The 20372-nt window shown below is 43.2% G+C and overlaps 1 long non-coding RNA gene across 1 annotated transcript; it reads right to left on the bottom strand.

Annotated features, from left to right (window-relative positions):
- Positions 1-9124: 9124 nt before the first annotated feature.
- Positions 9125-18139, bottom strand: LOC119038633 (uncharacterized). The gene is made up of 3 exons (XR_008390392.1): positions 18050-18139; positions 14026-14122; positions 9125-9207 (listed from the first exon to the last, which is right to left on the bottom strand). It is a non-coding gene; the product is annotated as an uncharacterized LOC119038633 (long non-coding RNA).
- Positions 18140-20372: the final 2233 nt, after the last annotated feature.

Raw genomic sequence — 20372 nt, 5'->3', positions numbered from 1 at the left:
TAAACGTAACCAAACCACAGAAAATTGAACAATACAGAGTCCGAAAACAATAAACCACTCAACTAAACTGGTGAGAGAAGCGAAGCCAGCAGTAGAGTGGGTCGGGCAGAAAAGATCCCCCGACCCAGGCAGCCCACAGGCAGCTGAGGGCGTGGATCCCAGGTGCAAGGTAGCTACGGGCAGACCCATGGAAGGCGCGGCGCAGCTGGCTGTCTGAGGTCTGCATTTGCACGCAGATAAACCAGTGAAGAGACTAGCATTGAGACAGACCATGCAGGCCCTGGTGCAGGGCGGCGGGCTCGCACATTTGCACTCAGATAAACAGGCAGGGGTGAGTGGTGAGGCAACCTGGGCAAGCGGAGAGGAGCGCCATTGCTCCCTCTCTGACCCCACCCCAACATATAGTGTCACAAACCAGCAACTTGGGTGGCCCACCCTGGTGAACACCTAAGGCACCTCTCCTCATACATAACAGGCACAAACAGATCAAAACATGGCTCAAGAACAACTCAGAGCCCCAGAGCCAATAAATCTAAGCAAGCAAGAAACTGCCAAACTTTCAGATGCACAGTTCAAAACACTGGTGATCAGTATGTTCACAGAACTGGTTGATTTTAGTCACAAATTAGAGGAACATAGGAAGGCTAAACTAATTGAAATGAATGGAAATACACAGGAAACCAATAATAATGGAAAGGAAACTGGGACTCAAATCAAGGGAGCGGACCAGAAGGAAGGAAAAAAAATGACCAAACAGAAAAATATGAAGAAACAAGAATTAAAAAAAATGAGGAGAGGCTTAGGAACTTCCAGGACATCTTTAAATGTTCCAACATCCGAATTATAGGGGTACCAGAAGGGGAAGAAAAACAGTCACAAGTGGAAACCTTATTTGAACAAATAATAAAAGAGAACTTCCTCATTCTGGCAAAGGAAATAGACTTCCAGGAAATCCAGGAAGCTCAGAGAGTCCCAAAGAAGTTGGACCCAAGAAGGAACACACCAAGGCACATCATCATTATATTAGCCAAGATTAAAATGAAGGAGAGAATCCTAGAAGCAGCAAGAGATAAGGAGACACTCACCTACAAAAGAGTTCCCATCAGACTGTCAGCAGATTTCTCAAGAGACCTTACAAGCAAGAAGGGGCTGGAAAAAAGTATTCCAAGTCATGAAATTCGAAGACCTACAACCAAGATTGCTCTATCCAGCAAAACTTTCATTTAGAATGGAAGGACAGATAAAGTGCTTCTCAGATAAGATCAAATTCAAGGAGTTCCTCATCACCAAGCCCTTATTATATGAAATGTTAAAGGGACTTACCGAAGAAGAAGAAGAAGAAGATAAAAAAAGATGAACAGTGAAAGGAGAGCAAACTCAGTTATTAACAACCATACCTACAACAAAAGCAAATTAAGAGGACAGCTAGGTAAGGAGTGAACCATAGAAATGAAGATCACATGGAGGATTAGCAACAGGGGAGTGGGAAGAGGAGAAGGGGGGAGAAGGTACAGAAAATAAGTAGCATACACAGTAGATAGAAAATAGGGGGCAGAGTAAGAATAGTATGGGAAATATAGAATCTAAAGAACTTGAGAGAAGTGTTCATGAACTAAAGGGGGGAATGGTGGGGGAGGGGTGTGCAGGGTGGAAAGGAATGAAGGGGGAAATAGAACACATGTAATGGCATAATCAATAAAATAAAAATATATTATAAATAAATAAATAAATAAAAATAAAAAAAGAAAATGACAGTATATTGAGGCAAATTTTAACTACATGTGATTCTGACTGCTTTGGCAGCTACATGTTTACCATGGTTGAGTAACCTCAATTCAGGCATCTCCTGCTACCTACATCCCCTGGTACCTCCATGAACCTACTGATTTGGCAAATGCCTTTCCAGTCATGTGGACCACAGGTCACCTCAGTTATTTTTACTGAGCCAGCAGGCCTGCACGTCCCTTCAGTATCCCACCTTGGAGCATGTCCCTTGCAGCCCTGTGTCCCCTCCTAGTCTGCACAGGTCCTGCTGCCATTTCCATCCACAGCATGTTTCTCCACTTGTTCCAGGAGGAAAAGGAGGTGACACTTCCTGGACCAGTGAGTGGGCACAGTGCTGCTAGGACTTCCTGACAGACTCGGAGGGTCTGAATTTCACAATGAATCTGACTCAAACTCAGGGGGCTTCTCCCTCATTGAAATATTTACTTTCCAGTGATACTTAGCAGGACAGGTGAAAGCTGCAAGGTAAGCAGTAATCTGTGGATGTGGCCCCTCCTGCAACATAGGATGAAGATGCCCAGCACCGAGGAGCCTCTGATGTGGGAGGCAGCACATTGCTCAGCTGTGCCAGGGTCTGCAGCCCAGGTGTGGGGGAAGCTGAGAAGCTGCTCAGGGGGTGATGGGCCCAGAAACACAGAGCGCTGTGGGACAGGGGCGCCTGCTGTGCCAGGTGCTCTGTGAACTGGGCTGTGTGTGGCTGTAGAGCAGATGGTCCTACAAGTTTCTCTGGTGGACAGAGGCTCTGTTTAGAGACTTTGGAAGTGTTGGGCGTGAATCCTAGGGCAGCTGCTCAGTGTTTACAGCCAAGGTCTTGACATCACCAAGAAATACCTGTTGTCCTTCTGAGAAAAAATAGTTGGACTTTTTTTGAGTAACAATTAGCCAATAAACCTCATCTCTGATAAGGTATCAATGTGAGTGGTTTAATCACCTACTTTTATTCAGAAATAATTTCCACCCAGAAAACAAATATCTAAGTGCCTGAATCCTCTGTCCTTTTTATTGTGACTGAAAAAGTGTGTGGAGGATGGACCACAAGGCTGCAAAGCCTTCAAGATGTCTTTACCTCTGAGTCTCAGAGAAATAGCAGCATCTGGACCGAGATGCTGGGGAAGCCAATACTCAGGAGTCACTGGGCTCTGGAGACCTGGGCAGGAATTTGCATCTGCAGGGTCTCATCCCCATAGGCTCCTGCCCACAAGGACCTATAAGGAGGTAGGGCTTTCAGGCTCTGGCTGAAGTCCATCTGGGCATCACAGAGGGTTAATCCCCTCTGAAGTCCAAAACAGTTCTAGATAAAAGGAGCAACAACTCAGGAAAAGGTACTGCCATTGCCCCTCAAAATATACTGTGGCTTTTTGTAAAAACTCTCCTTGGTTTCACAGAAGAAAGTTTATCTACGGGTCACCAGGTTACCATGGAATCTGAGCTGCCCATTATGACCTGGGTGTGATGTCATGCACAGGAAGACTACAACATCCATTAAAGTATATGTTATGGCACCTCAGCTAACACTTAGGGCAATATGTACTGTTTTTTCATATAAAGGGTTTAATGAAGTGACCTGCATGCCCTGGTGTTTAGTTGGTCTTCCAATCAGCCTGAACCTGTGAGCATGGTGGGAGCACTGATGACCTTGGACAGAGGAGGGAAAACTGTGGACTGGTTTCCAGATAATTTAGCAAAATTGGGAGGCACCACCAAGAAGTGGTTGGATCCAAAGTGAAAGGAGATCCATGGAACTTTTGTGAAGGACAGAGGGTCAAGAAAAACCTCCCATGCGAATAAGTACCCCTCACCATTAACTTGGATAGGTAGCATAAAGAACCAGATATGCAAGTGTACAATTTTTATCCTCTGGCCAATATTTTACTTCATTTTTATTACTGTTTTTAAATATGTACTGATTTTTACAGAGAGAGAGACAGGATAGACAGAGACAGAGGGACAGACAAACATTAACTTCTTGTTCTATTTAGTGACACATTCACTGGTTGATTCTTACATCTGTCCTGACAGAGAAATCAATATGCAACCTCGGTCTATCGGGAAGATGCTCTAACCCTCTGAGCTGCCTGGCCAAAGAATGAAGAAGAATTAAGGGAAATGCAGGACAATATGAAACAATAATATCCGTATGATAGGGATACCAGAAAGAGAAGAAGAAGAGCAAGGGATAGAAAACCTGTTTGAAAAAGTAATGATGGAAAACTTCCCTAATTCCCTAATTGAGAGAAAAGGTCAAATAAATCCAGGAAACACCGAGAGTCCCAATCAAGAGAAGTCCAAAGAGGCCCACTCCAAGGTACATCATCAATTTAAATGGCAAAATTCCAACACAAAGAGAGAATCTTAAAGGCAGCAAGGGAGCAACAGGAAGTAACATACAAAGGAGCCCCAATAAAATTAGCAGTTGATTTCCCAATGGAAACACTCCAAGCCAGAATAGAATGGCAAGATATATCCAAATAATGAGAACCAGAGGCCTGCAACTGAGGCTACTTTACCCAGCAAGGCTTCAATCACTATGGAAAGCCAAATAAGGAGCTTTTCACACAAAAGAAGTCTGAAAAAATACCTCTCCACCAAACCAGCTCTGCAAGAGATGATAAAGGGACTGCTTTAAGGAAAGGACAGAAAAGGGAGAGAGAGAGAAACACAGGTATGAAAATGGCATTGAATAAGTACCTATCACAAATAACCTGAAACATAAATAGATTAAATGCTCCAATCAAAAGACATGGAATGGCTGAATGGATAAGAAAGCATGATCCACACATATGGTACTTATAAGAGACCCACCTCAGGAAAAAAGACCTACACAGATTGAAACTGAAGGGCTGAAAACAAATTTTCTAAGAAAATGGACAGGAAAAAAAAAAGCCAGGGTAGCAATACTCACATCAGACAAAACAGACTTAAAAAAAAAGGGTCATAAAGACAGACCTAGAAGGTCACTTGGTAATACTCAAGGAAAGAATCCATCAAGAAAACATACACATTGTAAATATATATGCACCCAACATAGGCGCACCCAAATACATAAAGAAAAACTTGGAAAACTTCAAGAAATATATTGACAGCAACACAATTATACTAGGGAATTTTAATACCCCAGTGTAAAAAATTGACAGATCTTCCAAACAAAATATAGACAAAGATATTCTGGTATTGAACAATGCCCCAGATGAAATGGGCTTAACTAATATAGATAGAGCCTTTCATCCCAAAGAAGCTAAATACAAATTCTTTTCAAATCTGCAAGGAATATTTTCAAAGATAGACCACATGCTAGGACACAAAACAAGCCTTGACAAATACAAGAAAATTGAAATCATGTCAAGCATTTTCTCCTACCACAAGGGACTGAAACTAGAAACCAACCTCCAGGAAAAAACCCTCAAAACATTCAAAATCATGGCAATTGAATAGCATGCTATTAAATAATGAATAGGTTAAGAATGAAATTAGGGAAGAAATCAGAAAGTTTCTGGAAAAAATGAAAATGAATTTAAAACAACCCAAAACTTATGGGACACAGTGAAGGCAGTCCTGAGAGGGGAGTTCACAGCAATAGAGGTCTACCTAAAAAAGACAGAAACATTTCAAAAAACCTAACCCTACACCTACAAGAGCTCGAGGAAAAACAAAGGCAGCCCAGAGCAAGTAAAAAGAAAAGAAAAGAAAATATCCAAGATCAGAGCAGAACTAAATGACATAGACACTAAAAGCACAATTCTAAGGATCAATGAATCCAGGAGCTAGTTCTTTCAAAAGATAAACTAAATTGACAAGCCTTTAAGCAGATCCATCAAGAAAAAAAGAGAGAGGGCCCAAATAAACACAATAAGACATGAAAAAGGAGAGATTACAACTGATACCACAGAAATACAAAGGATAGTAAGAAATTACTACAAATAACTGTATGCCAAGAAATTTGAAAACCTAGGTGAAATGGACAAATTTCTAGAAAAATATAATCTTCCAAAACTCAATGAAGAAGCAGAAGATCTGTACAGACCAATAACAGCAGATGAAATTGGAGTAGTAATAAAAAAAACTTCAGATACACAAAAGCCCTGGACCAGATAGTTTCACAGGAGAATTCTACAAAGCATTTAAAGAAGAGCTAACCCCTATCTTTCACAAACCATTCCAAAAAGTCCAAAATGATGTAAGACTCACAAACTCTTTTATGAAGCCAGCATCATCCTAATCCCAAAACCAGATAAAGACATAACAAAGAAAGAAAACTTCAGGCCAATATCACTGATGAACATGAGCGCTAAAATCCTGAACAAAATATTGGTCAACCGCATCCAACAATACATTAAAAAGCTCATACACCATGACCAACTGGGATTCATCCCAAGCATGTAAGGATAATACATTTGCAAATCAATAAATGTACTAAATCACATAAACAAAAGCAAAGATGAAAATCACATAACCATATCAATAGATGTGAAAAAAGCATTTTATAAGGTACAGCACCCTTTGATGATTAAAAAAAACTCAGCAAAGTGGGAATAGAGGGAGTATTCCTCAACATAATAAAGGCCATATGTGAGACCTATAGCCAACATCATACTCAATTGGCAAAAACTAAAATCTTTTCCACTAAGATCAGGAACAAGACAAAGCTGTTCACCTTCACGACTTCTATTCAACATAGTATTGAAAGTTTTAGCCACAGTGATCAGACAAGAAAAAAATAAATAAAAGACATCCGATTCAGAGAGGGGAAAACAAAACTGTCACTGTTTCCAAATGACATGATAGTGTACATTGAGAATCCTACAGACTCCACCCAAAAACTGCTTGACTGAGTAAATGAACTTGATGAAACAGTGGGATACAAAGTCAATATCCAGAAATCAAAGGCATTTTTGTATACCAACAATAAAACATCAGAAGCAGAAATCAAGAAAAATATCCAATTTCATGTAGCAACAAGAAAAATAAAATACCTAGGAATAAACCTAACAAAGAAAGGAAAAGACCTGTACTCAGCAAACTACAAAACACTGAAGAAAGAAATCAAGGAAGACACAAGCACATGGAAACATATACAGTGTTCATGGATTAGAAGAACTAACATTCTCAAAATGTCCATACTACCAAAGCAATTTACAGATTCAATGCGATACCTATTAAAGTACCAATGATAGATTTCACATACATAGAGAAAACACTTCAAAAATTAATGCAGAACCATAAATGGCCCCTAATAGCTGCTGCAATTTTGAGAAAGAAGAGCAAAGTAGGAGAAATAACGATGACCTGACACCAAACTGTATCACAAGGCCACTGTAATCAAAACAGCCTGGTACTGGCATAAAAACAGGCACATGGAACAGAATAGAGAGGCCAGAAATAAACCCAAGTCAAGACCCAAGTCTCTACGGTTAATAAATATTCAAAAAAGGAGACAGCAATGTAAAATGTAGTAAAAATAGCCTCTTCAACAAATGGTGTTGGGAGAACTGGTCAGCTAAGTGCAAAAAAATGAAACTTCATCACTAGCTTACACCATACGCAAAAATAAATTCAAGGTGGATAAAATATTTAAATAAAAGTCATGACACCATTAAAGTCCTAGGTGAGAACATAGGCAGGAAAATCTCAGATATTTCATACAGCAATATTTTCACTCATATGTCCCCTAGAGGAAGGGACATAAAAGAAAGAATAAAAGCAAAATAAGAAAAGTTTCTGCACGGCAAAAGAAAACAGTATTTAAATAAAAAGAGAATTAATTTTGTGGGAAAACATATTTGCCAATGATACCTCAGACAAGGGTTTAATCTCCAAAATATATAAGGAACTCACACAACTCTACTCTAAGACAAGCAACCAAATTAAAAAATGGGCAGAGGACTTGAACAGACACTTCTCCAAGGGGGACATACAGAGGATCCAGAGACACATGAAAAGATGCTCTCGCTAGCTATCAGAGAGATGCAAACTAAAACCACAATGAGATACACTTCACGCTGAGGAGAATGGCCATCATAAAATAAGCAACAAACAACAAGTGTTGGAGAGGTTGAGGAAAAGAGGGAATCCTAGTGCACTGTTGGTGGGATTGTAGATTGGTACAACCACTATGGAAAACAGTATAGAAATGTCTCAGAAAACTAAAAATGAACCCGCCTTTTGACCCAGCAATTCCACTACTAGGACTATATCCTAAGAACCCTGAAACAACAATCCAAAAGAACCTATGCACCCCATTATTCATAGCAGCACAATTTACAATAGCCAAGTGCTGGAAGAAACCCAAGTGCCCATCGGTAACTGAATGCATCAAAAAACTATGGTACATTTACACAATGGAATTCTATGCAGCAGAAAGAGAGAAAGAGCTTCTACCCTTTGCAACACAATAGATGGAACTGGAAAGCATTATGCTAAGCAGAATAAGCCATGCAGCAAAATGCAAATACTAGATAATCTAACTTTAACAGGAATCTAATCAACAAAACAAACAAACAAGCAAAATATAACCAAAGACACTGAAATTGAGAACAGGCTGACAGTGACCAGAGGGGAGAGAGGGGGGAAGGATTTGAATGAACTAGTATAAAAAACACATGAACAATAAAAAGAAGAGTGGAGATGGGAGGGAGATGGGGAGGCTGTGGGGGTATGCTGTGGGGGTGTGCTGTGGGGCTGTGGGGGTGTAAAGGGCAGAAACGTGTACTTGAACAACATTTAAAATAAAACATAAAAAAATAAAACATAAAATTAAAATGAATAAATAAATAAATAAAAATAAAACAACCATAATTTAAAAATGTTAATTTTCTTGACAATAAAACTTGGGAAGAGGTATGCAGAAAGATCTCTCTCCATGGGCAAATCCCAGTAGACACCTGTCTGTCATGTGATTTCCATCACAGTGCGACCTCACACAGGAGGACACTGACAATCAAGTGGACAAGATGATACATTCTATCCTTTCACTTCTATTAAACATATAAATAAAAATGCAAATAAATAGCAGATGGACTAACAGACAAAAAGAGTAGTATGGTTGATTAGAAGAAAAAAGGGAATGAACAAAGATGAATAGACTAAAGGGGTCAAACCCCAGGTGACAGAGGGGATCAGACCCTGGACAGTGAGCTCATACAGAATGGAGAGATGTCATGCCCCAAATTATACACCTGAAGTTTATATAGCATTAACCAATGTACCCCAACCAATTTCATTCTAAAAAAAAAATTAAAAGACCTTTAATTGGTCACCTGTGAATCAGAAGAAGAAGAGATGCTTTCTTTCTTTGAAAAACAGAAATATGTTTTTGTTTCCTCACCTTTTGCTCACTCTAAGCATCACATGTACCATCTCTTGAATCTTGGTAGTAGAAAGTATGCTGTGTGGTATCACCAGTGGACAGCCCATGAGCCATGGTCTCTGTGAAAATAAAAAAAATCAATGAATAAGCATTAAAATGCTATTTCTGCTTCCAGAGTCCAGCCACTCAGGACAACGTCTAAGTCCTGGGACACAGCGACACTCAACACGAGAGTGATGCCCACGGGGGCAGCCCATGGGCTTCCTGATCTCAACTTCCAGTGTCTGTGGTAATGGCATAGAGACATGTAAAAGACTTTCTGCGTGGCTCACAGGCATATTCTTTAAAGTCACTTGAAACGGTCTCCATGATCATATCTAAGAGGGGAGATTCAGCAGAAGAGCCTCAGGAAAAGAGCTGTGTTAGTCCTCAGTGTTTCCAAACCAGAGGTTGGAAATCTGGGAATGGTTCATTGTAGAGATGTGACTGACACTGAAGGAAACTAGAATAATTCAGGACTGGTCACAGATGGACAACTGTGCGAGAGGAAACACACAAGGGTAACCTGGAGTCAAGTCACAGTAGGACCTTTAAAATAAGAGACAAAGAGGTAACCATGTGGAAGTATGAAATAATTGGGAAGAACTATGTGATTTAGAAACATACAGAGAGAACAATATGCAATATGTCTGTAAACAATGAATGGTGGACAATAATGTCAAAAAGAAACATAAATGAATGTAAATGAAGTTCATTAATCTGGGTCCAACAAGAAGACTCTGCATTTATATCTGTAGCTATATCTGGGCTAACAGAAAAGGCTGTGAATGTTTAGGGGGTGTTTGGCTCAAGAAAGCATCAGTGATGGCACAGAAACTGTCACATGGAAAAGCTACTGCTCCTTCCTTTGATGTGGACGTGGGAATCCAAGAGCTTAGGGGGACAGGAATGTTGGAGTGGGTTGTCACTTAGGTCCTATTTCCCAATTTGGAGTGTCCCCATGGCATACCCTGTATCATTTTGTTAATCAGTGTCACCCCCAGTAAATTCAATAAAAACACAAAATTGTGAGGGAATAAATTGGGTCCTGAGGTAGCAAAAGCCAAAGGACCTTGTCCTATCACTAAACACTCAGTAGATCTGATCACCCTAAGAGACAGCAACTCAAAGCACCAGGAAATGACCAGAACTGAACTGTGGGGTTGGTATTTAATTCAGGGGCTCCTGGGTGTGAAGACAGTGAGCTCCGCATCCTACGTGACCTGTGTAAGCAGAAGCATCCCAGATGCAGTGAACAGTGGTGGAGCTGGAACCATAAGACACTCTGTGTGTCCCTCAACCAATAACCTGTCCTGAGCCAGTGTAGATTCTTAGAATTCTTCAGTGAAGAAGGACCAGATCCTCTGGCCCAGTTTCCAAAAGACAACAGAACATTTCTATGTCAACCTTCCTTCATGTCTGACTTCCTGCTGAAGAAAATGAGAGTCTTCATCAGAGTAACCTTGTTTTGGAGAGAAACCTAAGAAGCATACCACAGGACTCTGGTTCTGAACTGAACTAGGATTAGGAATCCAGAGTGTCACTGTGACCCTGCACTAACACTAGGAGCTTTTAGGGGAGCTGACCAATTTGAGCAGTGGAGTATTAGATCAGGACCATTCTGAAGTGGGTCAAAATGTCACCATGCCAAACATGTTATTGTTCCCTAGATCTAGAATGCGTAAGAGAAATAGATGTAGCAGCTGAAACATTCTCCACACCTGTTTCTTGGCAATGAGGGTTATATAATTGGAAAGTCTAAACAGAAGCCATGAGAACTGCCTGCATGCAGGAAACTAGTAAGTCAAACGCTGTCCACACACCTGGGTGGATTTAGAACATTCAGGACTGCTGATTCCCACCACAACAACATTCCACTTCTTATTAGACTTGTGAAGAATAAAAAAAAATACGGGGGAGAGAAACAGAAAGAATAAGGAGAAGACCAAGGAGAAGAAAGAGAAAAAGTTTAGAAAATGACAGTAAATTGAGGCAAACTGTTACTACATGTGACTCTCACTGCTGCGGCAGCCACGTGGTTACCCTGGTTGAGCAACCTCAGTTCTGGCATCTGCTGGTACCCACAGTACCACAGCTGGTACTGATCTGGAAATGCCTTTCCAGTCATGTGGACCACACGTCAGCACAGTTAATTTTACTGAGCCAGCAGGCCTGCACATCCCTTCACTGTCCCATCTCAGGACACCACCCCTCTGCAGCCTTGTCCCCACCTAGTTTGCAGAGGACCTGACTGCCTTTTCCATCAACAGAAGGTCACTCCTGCTGTTCTAGGAGGAGGATGATGTGATACTTCCTGTACCAGTGAGTGGGCACAGTGCTGCTAGGACTTCCTGACAGACTCTGAGGGTAAGAATTTTGCAACGGTTCAGACTCAAATTCAGGGGGCTTCTCCCTCGGTCAAACACTTACAGTATAATGATACTGAGTAGGACAGGTAAAAGCTGCCAGGTAAGCAGTAATCTGTGGATGCGGCCCCTCTTGCAACACAGGATGAAGAGGCCCAGCACCCAGGGGCCTCTGATGCTGAAGGCAGCACATTGCTCAGCCGTGTTGGGGTCTGCAGGCCACATGTGGGGGGAGCTGAGAATCTGCTCAGATGGACACAGGCCCAGAAACACAGAGGGCTGTGGGACAGGGTTGCCAGCCCCAGCTGCCTTGTGACCTGGGCCATGTGTTGATATGGACTAGATGGTCCTAGAAGTGTCACTATCAGATAGAGGTTCTGTTTGCAGCCTCAGGAAGACCTGGGGCTGAACCCCAGGGAACACACTCAGCATTTTCAGCCAACTTCTTCACATCACACACAAATAACTGCTGGCCTCTGAGTGAAAACAATTGGCCTTATTTTTTGAATCAAAAATGGCAAATGTGCTTCATCTCTGAAAATGCAGAAACGTGAGTGGGGCAACTACCAGCTTTTATTCAGAAATCATCTCCACCCAGTAAACTGGAATCTAAGACTCTACATCCTGTAGCCTCATGTCATGACTGAGAAAGAGTGTGGAGGACCGACCACAGTCTGCCAGCCCTCCGACATGTCCTTACCTCTAAGTCTCCGAAAAGACAAGACACTGGACTCAGACACTGATGAAGCTGATACTCAGGGGTCACTGGATTCTGGAGACCTGGGCAGGAATTTGTATTCAAAAGGGTCCAATCTACAAAGGCTCCTGCCCAAAGGGAGCTGTGGGGAGGCAGGGCTTCCAGGCTCTGGCTGAGGTCCTCGGGGGCACCACAGGTGGACTCATCCCCTCTGAAGTTCAAAGCAGTTCTAGATAAAAAGAGCAATAATTCATGGGAAGATATTACCATTACCCCTCCATATGACTGTGATTTGTTCCAAAGGGTTTCCTTGGTTTAAGAGGAGGAATGTTTGACCACAGGTCACCAGGTTACCATGGCACCTGAGCGTCCATAGTGACCTGTTGTGATGTCACCCACAGAGTCATACAGAACACACACAGGGAGACCCAGCACCCACTCACTGTGGTCCCCACAGGACGGCCCCTGGGCAGACCCTGCAGGAGGAAGCAGCTGTGTCACCAGTAGCCACAACACCCTTGGAACTGATGCTGTACAGTGTGTGTATCTCGGCCTTGGCCCTGAGGGAGCCCATGTGTCTGTGCATGGAGGACGGAGAATCATGGAAGGTTCCTAGGTCTTTTAGCAAGATGGGGATGAAATGTCAGAAAAAAGACAGCAGCAGCATGACAGGCCATATGTGGACATCCATGCAGGAGAGAAGCTCAGGGAAACCCCTCCAGAGGGTTTCACCTCATCATTCACTTGGCTGGAAAGGTTAATGCCTAGATGCACCATCACAGGCTGACTGACGGCACTGGGCTGCAGTCTGTGTCAGTGATCAGGGACCTGAGGGAACATGATACTGAGCATGTGGGCACTGACCTCTGGGGAACAGGTGGGTGAACAGGGCTCCTCAGTGGACAGTCTGACCCTGGAAACCTTCTGTCTCAGGCAATGCCAGGACAGTGTGGCCTTGGAGAGGGAGACTTCAGTTATCACATGGATATGGGGACATAGTCTGTCATTTCACTCAGATGTGGTATATGACACCAAAAGCCACCAACTAACAAAGTACAAAAACAATGACAAACACACTCATGGGTACACACATGGAATGGTAGATACTACAGGGGAAGGGAGTGGAGGAGCACAAGGAAAGTAGAGGTCAAATTCAACATTATGAAACAGGGGGTGACCACACAGACGACTATGTATGGATTGTATACATGGAGGTGTGCATCTCAAATTTATATGATATTAAGCCATGTTACCCCCTTAAATTTAATTTTAAAACTTCAAAAAAAAAAGCTACTGAGCCCTCATCTTATTTAAGAAGAGTGTAGATATGGAGTTGGGGTGAAGGAAAGAAACAAAACATCGATGACAAACACACTCGTAGGCACACCCATGGAATGGTGGATAACAGAGGGGAAGGCAGTGGAGGAGCACGAAGAGGTCAAATTCAACTTAATGAAATGACATAAGACTTTGGGGGTGAGCTCACACTGGAGTATGTATGAGTTGTATACATGCAGTTGCACACCTGAAATTCACAATATGTTATTAACCAATGTCATGTACATGGACAACAGTGTGGTGACTGCTGGAGAGAAGTTGGGGGGTGAAGGAGGTTATGGGGTATAAATGGTGATGGAGAGAGACTTGACTAGGGGTGGTGAGCTCACAGTACAGTGTACTAAGTGTTGTGCAATTGTGTACCTGAAACTTGTTTAACTCTTGTCAATTTGTGTCACTCAACAAATTGCGTAAAAAGAAAAAAAACACAACAATTTAAAAATATAGACATTCTTCCTATTTTTTAAAATAATATAAGACTATTTTTGTTTAGTTACCTTAGTACACTAAGGATCTGGTGAAACATCTGCTGAACTTGGCAGTAGGGAGTGTGTTGTATGGTGTATCCATCAGACATTTAATGTGGAAGAGTTTCTATGAAAATAAAGACATACAAAGATTAATAGTTGAAAAGGCAATTTATGATTCCAAAGGTCACACAGTCCAGAACACTCTAAATGTCGGTGTGAGGCATCATCAGATGGTGGGGGGAGAACAGCGTGAGGATCCACCATATTTCCTCGGTGCAGTCTCAGCACCTATAGGGAAGGCAGGGATATTGTAGAATCCCTGCACGGTCCCCACACCAGGTGACGTGGGGTCTGTGATCCGTAATCACAGCTGCTGATCTCCTCGAAGATTCCACTCAAGTGCCTAGATTCAGCTGGAGAAGTTTCAGTAACAGAAGAGTTTTAGTTGTCAGTGATCCCAACTCAGAAGAGAAGAGAGCAGAGGGGTCAATTAGGAGAGTTGTAACCACATGGTGATGAAAACTGGAATAAATCAGGACTCATCACAGATTGGCAAAATGTGCAGAAAATACACTCAAAAGAAAGAGCACTAATGGCCTCCCTGCAGCCAGGTGCCACGTTGACCAGGCTCAGGTGCCACGTTGAACAGACTCAAGTGCCTACAGGACCCTAAAGGTGAGGGACATGGACTGAACCTTGGAAACTATGCAACACTTTCTGAGTTTTCCAGTGTATACAATGAGAGAAGAAGAATATGAGTGGGAATGCTCCTTCCTGGTGGGGTATAATGGAACTGATAATACTGGGGGACAGGTTCAGAACTGACATTGCTCCTATGACACCCAAAAGGTGACTGTGATCCTAGGTCAAGGAAAAGGCACTGAGGGTCAGCTGGCCAATGGGGTTCTGGTTCAGGTCTGTCGTGTCTATCCAGGCCCAATCCTGTCCTTGTCCCCTAGTTCTAGAATGCAAGCCTGAAGCAGATGTAGGAGCTGAAAGATCCCCACAGTGGATCAATAGGGAGTGAGGTGCTAGGGTGGGAAAGTCTGAACAGAAGCTGTGAGAACCGCCCGCACCCAGGAAACCAGTGAGTCAGAAGCTACATATACACCTGGGTGGATGACAGAAGTGTGCCACTGTCAAGGTGCAGGGGTACTAGTTCCCACGAATCTTCATTATATTCTTTATCTGCTTGAGCAATGACTGAATAAATAAACTCAGAATGACTGTCAATGATCACACCGGTCACCCACCTCCTGCCACCGCACAACGTGGACTGTTGGGGAGCACACTCACACCTCACCTGACAACTGTGTGCAACTGCTGACCTGGGCACTGTCCTCTCCTGCAAATGTATCCAACATTCACCATAGCAGTTTCCTCTTGAGTCACGGTGGGAAATGCACCCTCAGTCTCTCACCTCAGGGGCCCCTCTACCTCTCAGCCTCAGTTTGTCTGCAGAGTCTTGGCTGCCTCTTCCCTGCACAGGCCACCCCTCCTACTGCTCTGTTACAAGGATGTGGTGATGCTGGGGCACCCAGCAGTGGGAACAGTACTGCTGTGCTCTACAATGGACACCAGGAGAGCCAGAAGTTGTGGGGAAAATCTGACTAAAACACAGGAGTCCCCTCCCTCTGGAAACATTTATAGTCTACCATATCATGCAGGACAGGTAATGGCTTCACAGGAAATGGTGATTCACACGGTTCACTACCTCCTTCAACCAAAAAGGATCCCAGCACCCAGCTGTCTCTGCATGTTGGACACGGCCCCGTTCTCAGGACCACTTTCTGCATCAAATGGTGCAGTGGCCTGAGCAGCTGCTCGGTTAGAGCTGGCCCCAGGAAAATACAGGCTCTGTCACTGGTCCAGGCTGCTGTGCCAGGTGCTCTGTGACAGGGGCCATAAGCTGTCACAGATATGACAGGGACTCTGTTTGAGCCTCAGGAGGAACTGGAGGTGCATCACAGAGTGAATGTTCAGGATTTGGAATTGAGGACTTGCTCTTACAGAAAAACAATGACAGCATCTTCGAATAACGACTTGGCATTTCTAACTTCAGTCACATTATCAAGCAGAGTTCTTTCATGCAAATGTAGTCCCGGGAGTGAAATCACCCCAGCCCTTCACTCAACCACCAAAATCTTTGCATAGCAGAAACAACGGAGTCAAGAACCCTGATCCTCTGTCACTGGGGTGTCAAGACTGAGAAAGCCTGTGGAGGATGGACACAGGGCTGGGGCCCCTCCAGGAGGCCCTTATCTTCACAGTCCCAGAGAGAACAGGGCCTGGGCCCATAGGCTGGCAAACCTCGTCCTCCTTGGTGAGTCAGTTGTGAAAACATGGTGAACAGAAGTCCCATTCCAGAAGCTCTGAGGGACCCTGGCTCTATATGGTCCGTGGTGGGGCAGGGGCCCCAGGTGCAGGCTGAGGTCCACCTGGATATCACGGTGCCTTCATCCCTCTGAGGCCCAAAGCAGTCCCACCTTGGAGGAGCTGACAGTCTCAGGAAGTGGTTCTAATCACCTCTCAAAATGAGCTGTGATCTGTCCCACAGGGTTTCCTTGGTTTCAAAGAATAAGCACTGGACCATGGCCACCAGGATGCCATGGATCCTCAGCTGCCCATTATTACCTGGGCTTGATGTCACACACAGGAAGACTATGACATCTATTAAAGCGTTACATACGCCATTGCACCTGGGCTAACACTCAGGGCACAGGTAAAGGATTTAATGAAGTGGCCCAAATGTCTTAGTCTTTAGTGTGTCTTTCCATCAGTCTGCACCTGTGTACATGCTGGGAGCTTCTGATGACCTTGGGCAGAGGGGGAAAACCGTGGCCTGGTTTCCAGATCATTGAGGAAAGTCAGGAGGCACAACTAGGAAGTGGATGGCTCCAAAGTGACAGGACATCTATGGGACATTCATGAAGGACAGAGGGTGAAGAAAAACCTCCATAGGAACATGTGCCCCTCATCATGACCTTGGATGAAAGCATAAAGGACAAGATATGCAGTTACATGATTTCTATCATCTGGCCAATATTTTACTTCATTTTTATTACTGTTTTTAAAAATGTATTGATTTTTAGACAGAGACAGGGTAGACAAAGACAAAGAGACAGACAAACGTCAACTTGCTGTTCCATTTAGTGACACATTCACTGGTTGATTCCTGCATCTGCCTTAGCTGGGGAATCAATATGCAACCTTGGCCTGTCAGGAAGATACTGTAACCAGCTGAGCTGCCTGGCCAGGGATGGCCAGTATTTTACATCAATACTTAGAAACCTCAAACAAATATGATAATATTGCTGACAATATAACTTGGGAAGAGGTATGCAGAAAGATCTCTCTGTGGGAAAAATCCCAGGAGACACTTGTCTGTCATGTGATTCCCATTACAGTGGGACCTCAGGAAGGAGGACACTGATAATCAAGTGGACAAGGTGACACATTCTATCCTTTTACTCTTATAAAACTTATAAATAGCCCTGGCTGGTGTAGCTCAGTGGATTGAGCACAGGCCTGCGAACCAGACAATCGCGGTTCGATTCCCAGTCAGGGTACATGCCAGGGTTGCAGGCAGGTTCCCTGCAGGCCAGTTCCCAGCAGGGGACGCACAAAAGGCAACCACACATTGATGTTTCTCTCCCTCTCTCCTTCCCTTTCCCTCTAAAGATAAATAAATAAAATCTTTAAAAAAACATTTAAAAAAACCTTATAAATAAAAACCACAAACAAACAATAGACATACTCACAGACAAGTACTATGGTTGATTACAAGAAAAGAGGGGATGAATAAAGATGAAGAGACTAAAGGGGTCAAAGCCCACATGACAGGAGATCAGACCCTGGACAGTGAGCACACACACAGTGGGCAGATGTCACATTACAAATTCTACACCTGAAGTTTATACAACGTTAACCAAATATACTCCGACAAATTTCACTCTAAAAAACTTAAAAAATCTTTAGTCAGTGACCTCTGAATTAGGAGAAGAGATGTTTTCTTTCTCTGAGTAACAGAAATACATTTTTGTTTACCTACCATTTGTTCACTGATTATCAGGCACATCATTTAGACTCAGCAGTAGAAGCTGTGCTGTGTGGTGTCAATCATCAGACAGACCATGAGCAATAGTGTCTGTGAAAATAAATGAAAATCAGTGAATAAAGGTTAAAACCCAATTTCTACTTCAGAGTCCAGCCAATGAGAAAAATGTCTACTTCCTGGGTCACGGCATTACTCGATGCAGAAGTGAGGCCAGTGGGGCAGCCCCCATGGGCTTCCAGGTCTCCAGTTTGAGTGTCTGCGTTGATGGCAGAGACATGCTAAGGAGTTTCTGAGTGGCCCACAGAAGTGAACGTGGACATACTTTTTTTTAAAAGAGTTTACTTATTTGTTTTTAGAGAGAAGGGAATGGAAGAAGAAGGAGGGAGAGAAATATCAACACGTGGTTGCCTCTTCTTGGCCCCCTGGTAGGGGCCTGGCCAGTAACCAGGCATGTGCCCTGACTGGGAACCAAGCTGCTGACCCTTTGGATCACAGGCCTGTGCTCAGTGCACTGAGCCACACCAGGCAGGGGTGGACATGTTCTTTATAGTCACTTGGGATAGTCTCTGTGATCATATCCAAGACCATAGATTCAGCTTGAAGAGCCTCAGGAAAAGCACCGTGTTAGTTCTCAGTTGTTCCAAACCAAGGGTTGGAAATCTGGGAATGGTTCATTGTAGAGATGTGACTGACACTGAAGTAAACTAGAATAATTCAGGACTGGTCAGAGATGGACAACTGTGTGAGAGGAAACATACAGATGTAAGAATGGCAGTGACTGTTCTTATAGCTGTTGCACCTTGGCTCGGGTCCCTGCAAGGCCCTAAAGATGACGGAGAGGGAAACTCAAGGATGTTTGCTCCATCAGAAGACAACCTGAATTTTGAAATACATACAAAATGAGAAATATGTAATATGTCTATGAATAATGAATGGTGGATAATAATGTTAAGAAGAAACATAAATTTGGTTTAAACAAATTTATGAATTCGGGCTCAGGAGGCAGACTCTGCATTTATATCTGCAGCCATATCTGGGCCAACAGAAAAGGCTCTGAAAGTTTAGGGGATTATTGGCTCAAGAAAGCGTTCAGTGATGGCCCAGAAACTGTTACATGGAAAAGCCACTGCTCCTTCCTTTGATGTGGAGGGAGGAATTCAAGGGCTTAGGAGGATGGGAATGATAGAGTGGGTTTGTCTTTGATGTCCTGTTTTACAATCTGGGAGTGTCCAAATGACATACATTCCACTGGCCCATTGAGAAGTACATTTTAGACAAAAAAAATGTAAAATATTTGAAGGCCTCCATGTTCACTTCTCACAAGGCCACACCCAACATGGGAAACTGCATCCTCTCAATAATAAAACCTAATGTGACAGGTAGAGAGCAGGCTCACAGCTTTGGGGAAGGGGTTGATGGACCACAGAGGGAGGGAAATGAGTGAACAGAAAATATGAAAGAAAAACTCACAGACAAAGAAAACTTTATTGTTTATGGCAGAAGAGGGAGGAGGAGGAGAGAAGGAGGGCACAGGTTGATAAATAGTGAAAGAGACTTATGTGGGTAAAACTACAATAAATTGTACAGATGATGTGATAAAATTGCCCACCAAAACCCTGTATCATTTTGTTCACCATGGTCACACCAATAAATTGTATTAGAGCCAACAGAATCATCTGTGGATAAATTGGGTAGCAGGACAGCCGGGGGCAAAGGACCTTGTCTTACTGCTAGATGCTCAGTAAATCTGATCACCTAAAAGACAGCACATCAAAGTATCATCAAATGAGTCTGACCACCAGTGAGCTGCAGGCTTGGCTGACTAATCCCAGGTCTCCTGTAAGTGAAGACAGCAAGCCCCCCACATTCCACGGGACCTACACAAGCAGATACATCCCGGGTGCAGTGAACAGTAGTGTAGCTGGAATCATAAACATACTCAGTCTGTCCTTTAACCAATCCCTGTCCTGAGACAGTTACAGTTTTTAATTCTTCAGTGAAGAAAACACCAGATCCTCCTGACAAAACTCCAACAGACAACAGAACATTTCTACTGTCACCCTTCATCCCCAAGAAAATGAGACCATTCACCAGGGTAACTGTGCATTAGAGAGAAAGCAGAGAAACAGATCATCCACAGACTACGGAACTCTGGTTCTGAACTGCTTTTTGACAAGGGATCCATATTGTCACTGTAACACCACACTAACAATAGGAGCTTTGGAGGGCAGGTTTCAAATGGAATTTTAAGTCAGGACCATTTTGAAGTTTGTGAAAATATTGTCCCCTCATTCTAGGATGCACAAGAGAAATAGAC

This window comes from Artibeus jamaicensis, unplaced genomic scaffold (assembly GCF_021234435.1).
Source record: "Artibeus jamaicensis isolate MK-2021 breed Jamaican fruit bat unplaced genomic scaffold, CSHL_Jam_final scaffold_612, whole genome shotgun sequence".
NCBI classification, from domain to species: domain Eukaryota; kingdom Metazoa; phylum Chordata; class Mammalia; order Chiroptera; family Phyllostomidae; genus Artibeus; species Artibeus jamaicensis.
Note: the sequence above shows the minus strand (reverse complement) of the source record. Positions and strands in the feature narration are given on the sequence as shown.